Source organism: Varroa jacobsoni, unplaced genomic scaffold (assembly GCF_002532875.2).
Source record: "Varroa jacobsoni isolate VJ856 unplaced genomic scaffold, vjacob_1.0 scaffold_231, whole genome shotgun sequence".
Lineage (NCBI taxonomy): Eukaryota > Metazoa > Arthropoda > Arachnida > Mesostigmata > Varroidae > Varroa > Varroa jacobsoni.
Window position 1 is genome coordinate 328,039 of NW_019213133.1, and position 7,260 is coordinate 335,298.

The window sequence follows — 7,260 nt, forward strand, 5'->3', positions numbered from 1 at the left end:
TTGCTATCTCAAGACAGTTGTTACGATTCTACTAATGGAACAAAATAACGTTTATGTGATAAGGATGGATTCCTTTGAAGATAGTATCTTCTTTTGGTTAAAGGCAAGTGTTTGCACATTGGCAGGAATTTCAGTCAGGACAAATTGGAAGACATGAAGAGCCTTGGGGTCGGTGGTTTTGCCGAGTCTGCCACTGTTAAAAAGCGTTAAACGATGAGAGAGAACTGGGATCCCACAATGCGCTGCGGCGGTCGATATTATACCACAATCGCCAGAACCCACCCGTTCTGGTCGCCAACTGCCCTGCCTGTCGCAGCGAGCCAGGCATTGTACTGCTGTTCTCTACGTGTTTTTGGCGTCGCAAACCAGTATCACTGGTAATTGTTACAGTCCACTTAATTTACGTGCTGTGCTAAAAAAGCAGGTTCAAAATCCTCCATGTTATCGTTTATGAAAGACAAGTAGACAATGTAATAACTTACATAGCACAACAATGGAACTGAGTCTAAGTTAGTCTTCGAATCATCTTGGAAGATAATGATTAAGTAGTAACATTATAACTGACCTCGATGGTTAAATCAAATGTTTCAACATCTTCCACTGTGAATAATAATTGTTCAGTGAATATATAGATCGCTGTTCAGCGATGCCTTGATTATCGCGGTGTATTATTTGAGTCAGTGCCCTATAGGTATGAATGGTCAATGACATCAACCGGTAGCACTATCCTCAATGCATGCCTTCAGTAATTTTCAGGAACTGTTTTTCTACTATACTTCATTTGATCGGAAGATATCTACTAAGTACAGTTGTTGAACTTTCAGCGGTAGCTCACCAGAGTATCTATCGTATGTAAATCGGCCAGATTGATCTTCATTAACAATGTCTACTGCGTCTATGGAATCCCTGCATGTCGTATTTAACTAAAATAATCGCGGCGACCCTGGTGATTTCATATTCACGATCGACTCTGGTCGTCTTTATTCGTAGATGCTACTTTAAAAATGAGCCTACGATTATGCGTTGAAACTACTCGAAAAAAGTCTGATGGCGTGCAACGATCAGTGATAAAATTAACGGGAGACGGTAGTCTTAGCATTATAAATCAGTTCCTCCTGTTAAATTGCCCCTCAATGCTTTTCCGCCAGCGCGTCAATGAACAGCCAATCGTAGCGTCCATCGACCGCTTGCTTGCTTCCGCGATGCGCTCTTTGTTTGATACTTGACGGAAACCCCATAAATAATCACATTGGCACAGGCCAACTTTTTTCGGTAGCAGCAAATGTCACTCTTTAGACTATCAATTGTTTGGGGACGTATGTACAAGATAAATGTAGATTTATCTTGGTACCGCAGAAGGATGCGGATCATCGATCACGAGATCCGAAAAGAGCAGCAGCTCGTTTATGAAGTCAAACACTGAAATCGTACTGTGATTTATGACCAGGCAGTGAATATTAGAACAAGTACCTAGACCACCTTGCACATGGCTATCTATTTGTACGTAGGGAGAAATAATGGAGATCGATTCGACTCTTTGTTGCTCTTAATTAATTCGCCTTCTACCTCCCAATAACTTCCACAGAGAAAGTACAAGGTCCGCCGAACAAGCTAAGTTCTGCGTAGAGACCCAGCATTGGTCATGGACTTATAAAGGAAACCTGTTTAAATGATAACTCGTTTAGAAGAAACATCGATTAAACTGCAACTTGTTTATAAACGTAGACGGCAAAATTTGATTGGCTGCTGCTGCTGCTGCTGTTGCTTTTTACTCCTGATCCCACTGCGGTAACATTAGCAAAGTACTGCGGATATAGAATATCCTTAAACTAGCACTACATTGTACATCGACCTAGGGGAAGAAAAGAGTGTTATATGGTTGTAGTTCCCTAAAGAACCCTAGGTGAAAATTGAATTTTTGAGAGATTTACTATTTTCTAGTCAGTCCGCAGTTGCCGACAAAAAAGAAGGTATCTAAAGAATAGCGAGTACATAGCTGTCGAGCAGAAAACAGAAAAAACAAAAGTCTTTTATACGTGTAGTATGGCGCATAAAGAGACAATCGATTATATAGAAACTGTTATGGTGAAACATTTGTAATTGAAAATCCGTCAACTATGATGGTATAGAACAAATAGGGTATAATTTATAGGGGCGTAATACTGTGCTCCTCCTTCTTTATTTACACAAACTACATAGTATTGTTCGTATCATGTGCCTGCCCAAAAATAACACATCTGCATCTTCTCTGGCCGAAAAACCAGCTTTTCGTATAAAAAACGAAGTCATTCAGCGGAAGAACACATGTGAGGAGACTTCGCGGTGCTCAATCCCGAAACGCAAGTTCCCTCAACAGCAAACGATAAACCGCTATAGGCCGTGTGAGTTGTGTTACTGTACCTCATTATAGTGAGAGAAGCTGCGATACACTTCTCGCGTAAACGGGGTCATTCGCAAGCTCTAGCCTTACCTAGCGCTTTTTTGTCAAACCGTATTTCTTTATGGGGATGGTAAAATCATATGTCAGTCGTATGTCGGCGTCAAATTGAGCCCGATCTATTCATAGCCAAATCTAGCAGACGCTTTACTACAGATCCTAGGATTACATAAAGCACCTACTGAGGTCACGACTGCATTTTCATACCTTCGATAATAACAATCTTCATTTTACAAAGCATATAGTTGCTATTACTTATTGCGTAGAAAAATCAAACATACGGACAAGTCTTTTTTCACCGATACTCACACGACAGACACTGAACAATTCGAGTGTCATGTCTCAGTAATAAGCACCTTGATGAAGCTCACCAGAGGCTGGCACGTCCCTGCACCGTCGAACTTTGATGCAAATTTCCGTCCATCGAGATCCATAACTTATCCAGATTAACAATTACGTCTACAAGTTGCTCTAGTGGGTCTTAGCGTTTGCAGCTTAAGTTGGCTTAAGGCAGCTTAAGTTAAGTTCTACGCTTAAAAACATGACTGCTTTATATATATACCCGTCTCGTTTAACTCCCATGCGCGGCCTCGTGGATCTAGCATAGTTGCTTATTAGAAATCTATAGCCATTCTAAAACTAGCCAAAGTACACCCTATTCCGTAGTGATATCGTAGACAGATTGAGAGAGTGATTAGCGGCGGCAGCACTAAGCTAAAAAGCCATTCGGGCCATTTATCGGAGAGCATTGTTAGCATGAATCATTGTCGTGATTGATCAATTTCAGAATCGCACAGAACAGCGTGGCCACTTGTTGTAGCCGCTTGGCTTATGGTCATAATCCGTCTAACCCAATAATGTAGGTTCCCCCTACGAGTAACAACGAGTAAGAAAACTCACTGCTAACATATATACAATGTAGAATCTCATAGCTAAATGCGCTTGACAGAAACGGTTTGCCAAGAAAAGGAGGACATCTATATTTAGAGCGTAGCGCACCGAGAGCTTCAGTCAGAAGTGATGATCTCCTCATCGACGCTCCATGCCTAAATCGATTGGAAAACCTCCGACTAGGTCGGCTTTGTAGGTCAGATGTAGCAAGATCAATTTTGTAGATTACATGCAGACTTCTTCGTTTGGCAGTTGCGAAGTCCGTACCGATCAACGAGTTGGCCGCTTCCAGCGGTCGATGCTTTTTCTGAGCGGCAAAACTATAATAAATAAACATGGCATTACACTCTTTTGTGACAGCTGTGACCTTGACGACATTAAGCTTCAATTTCGTTACAGATCCGACATATTGTGGCATTTCTGTAAGGCTCCCGGTATATAATATCCTTTACATATAATATTTTTACTAAGCTATAATATCATTTGTTGTTGTAGGGCAAGACGACGAATGACAAGGATCGCACGACGCTTCTTTTCGGTGCTACCGTAATTCAAAAAAGTATTTCGTTTCCCAACTAGCTGCCCGTGTTAAAAACAGCTCGAAATTTAGATAGTTAATAACTATGCTGTTTCAACAAACGAATTGTACTAAATCAATCTATCAGGCGCATTAGGTATTAGCCACCTGCCAGTCACCGAAACTGCGGTCAGCGGCTTTGATTACCGAGCTAATGGCTTGTTATTCCTACCGCACCTCGGGAGAGTAGATCAGGGAGTTGCGCTCGACAGAGCTAAGAAAATTTGAGAGAAAAATCAGAGCGGATGCCCTTGATTCATTCAGCGGCTTGCGAGATACAGCCTGCAATTTAATTGAACCGCTATAAACGAAGACGTGTAAATAGGAAACGTATCTTATTGCCCCTTATACAATAAAAATACATGACTAGTCTTTTACTTACGCTTTTATTTGATAAAAGAGATTACAATTGTCTAAAACGTTTTTAAAGCAACATATTTTCCCCAAATCCCGTAGAGGCTTACAGGCTTATGGAAAAATATAGAGAACAAACGGCTCTAGTCCTCAGGTCTGCCTGTTCAGTGCTTCAACAGTGGTCAAGGTCTACTACATAAAAGGACCGCTTGTAGTTTCTATGCAGAGATGTAGGGTCTTTATACCTCAGCCGCCGCTTTGTATGCAATATAGAAAGCGTGAATGAGTAGGACTCAGGTTTCTTCGTGCAAAGGCCTCAATATATTGACACTAGCTTATCAAAATTCAGTGCCATTGGTTCATGTTCAGGCTTTAATGCTATCGAGTTTAAAAGCTGACGTACAGATTCAGAGTCATTTGTATTAAACTTAACAAACATTGTTAAGTATCCGACAACTGGATCTTATAGAAACTGCGCTTTCCAATACAACCAACTTTTCGCTTATTCATCTTTATCTCATCGTAGTTTTATCTTGTCTCAGCCTGACAAGTTTGCACGGCGCCATTGTCCTAAGTCTATGTACATAAAAATCAAATCCATCTTATCTGCCATTTAATATTAGGTGGGAGATTGCCATCCTATTTTGCGGTATTTCCATGTTTCAATAACGATAGCCTTTGACAACAATAGGAAATCACATAAGGCGAATACTTCATCCAGGTAGAATGTCTCGTAGTGATTAGTCGCCAGGAACACACCTACTTTGTATGCCAAATTGTATATTGTTCAGCCAGTGTGCTTCTTCTTGCAATTTCAATGCAAAAGGCTTATTTTACAGGTCGTCAATATCACATGGGTAATAACTCCAAGTACAAAAAAAAAAAAAAAATTGACAAAAACTCTCGTATGGCAGTCATTTTGAATGAACCGCCAAAACAGATGTCTGAATGACAGACAAGTGAATCAGAACAGCATTACAGAGCATACAATTAATTCAAATAATTTAAACTGTTTGGCTTAATTTTTAAGCTATTAGTCACAATAATTTCAGAGAAACAAATTTATTCCCTATTCTATTTGTTCATAGGAGTTCATACAGAACTTAATTTAACAGTATTCGTATTTTACTGTTCGGATTTACTAGTCGGTGGAAAAGCGATAACATTTATTTTTTAAAATGTGAGCTCTTTCACAACTGCAACTGAATGTTGAACGTATTTTCGCAGCTTTCCAAACGCAGCGTTCTTCGTGTAGTTATTGAACATAGATCATGTTTTTCTGCCCTAATGAGCGTAGTTAACAGGCACCTTTTGAGCGAACGCTCGAAGCATCAAACGGAATTGGGCAAATCCCTTTTTAAAATTTATTATATTAACGAATAAATCACCTGTCAGTGATAGAGTTGCTTCAAAAAGGTTATTTTATATTTGGACGAATAATTTTACTTTTGAGCCAATAAAATGTTTACCGAGGCAAAAATGAGAAACTGTATAAAAGCTGAAATTCTAAATAAGTCTGGTTCGTTCAAAAGCAAAATTTCTATCTAAAAAAAAGCCTTATGCACCTCCAAAAATTTTCAGTAAAGCTTCTAAATCCCGTAAACAGCACAAGAATAAGTTTGCGTTTTTGCTTCCCCAAGAACACTGGCCATCGTTTACTACAAATATAATGAGATTTTTTTCTTCATTATGTTGCATATATTGCTTCTTTCTTCGTGCTAACCAGCTCGTATTAAGTGATTTGCGGAACGCGTCATACATAAAGAGTGCGTTTCCTATTAACTTGCTTTGAAAGTCCTTTACGTTACATCAATCAGCGACCAATTAGATGCTTCCGGATTCGTTAGGCAAATTAAAACAAACAAAAAGTCGAAAACTACTTATGATTTCAGCAAGCACGGTCCCCAGCAAGCAATACATAGAACTGCTCTTTGAATCCTTGGATAGAACAAAGATTTGCGATAGAAGCCATAGGCAGTGGGTCATGCAGAAACTTGCTCTGCGTTAGGAGACCACGGCTATAGATATAATTAATTTTCTATAAAAGAGCCTTACTTGAGACAGAGGTCTGCCTTGAGTGAAGAGAATAAACATTGTAAACCCATTTTTAGTTAGATATAGTACAATCTAAGCGTGGTGTGTGCAGGACTTTTTGGGTCAATCACACGCTGACTTTCGTAAGTTAATGTCCAATGCAAACCAACTCTCTTTATGAGACATTAAAAAGACATTTATTGGTAATTTTTTCTCTTTGTTAACCATGTCTGGGCGGGAACGTAATTCTCAAGTCTCCGTTCGCCAGCGTGACACCTTCCGACACCTGTACTTCTTCAAAATAGAACACCTTGCAAAAGTGGTGCCGTCCAATACTAACCTGATCTAGCCTTGTTGACCATTATCCCCCTTGCCTACTAGGACAATGATGCAAGGTCAGCGACTCCGCAAAACTATGGTAACCATTAGCGGGCGATAAATATTGTGTGGGCTTTTGCACTGTGCTAATCATTTGCGTTCGCCTTTCTCTACAAGAATCAATAGAGTCTCCTGCTTAGATGACAAACATTTGCGGGGTACTGTAGTGAAGCCAAGTACGTATATATCTGTTTGTCTTTCTTCGACCAGCTAAAGCAATACATCTAACTCTTTCCCTACCATACTTTTTCAGCCTTACTGTTGGGTGTTTCCTCTTCTCTTTACTTGATTCGGTCCGTTAGATTACTGTTCGAAATCGATTTATTATACACTACGCTCGATTTTGTCGTTTTCTACTAATGTCCATGTATTGTCAGGCCGCGCAGTTACCCGCTAATCGTTTGAACGCGTCACTTGTCGTAAAACGACAGCGGATTTCAAATCGGCGAATCCATTTCGGCGGCTGAAGGCGATAGGGAAGTAATGATAAAACGTGTTTCGTCGCCCTCTGTACAAACGAACGAACGAGTGACTCTCCGCTAACAGGAACTATCGGCATTACAAGGCTACTGCAGCATAGCTTTACTTT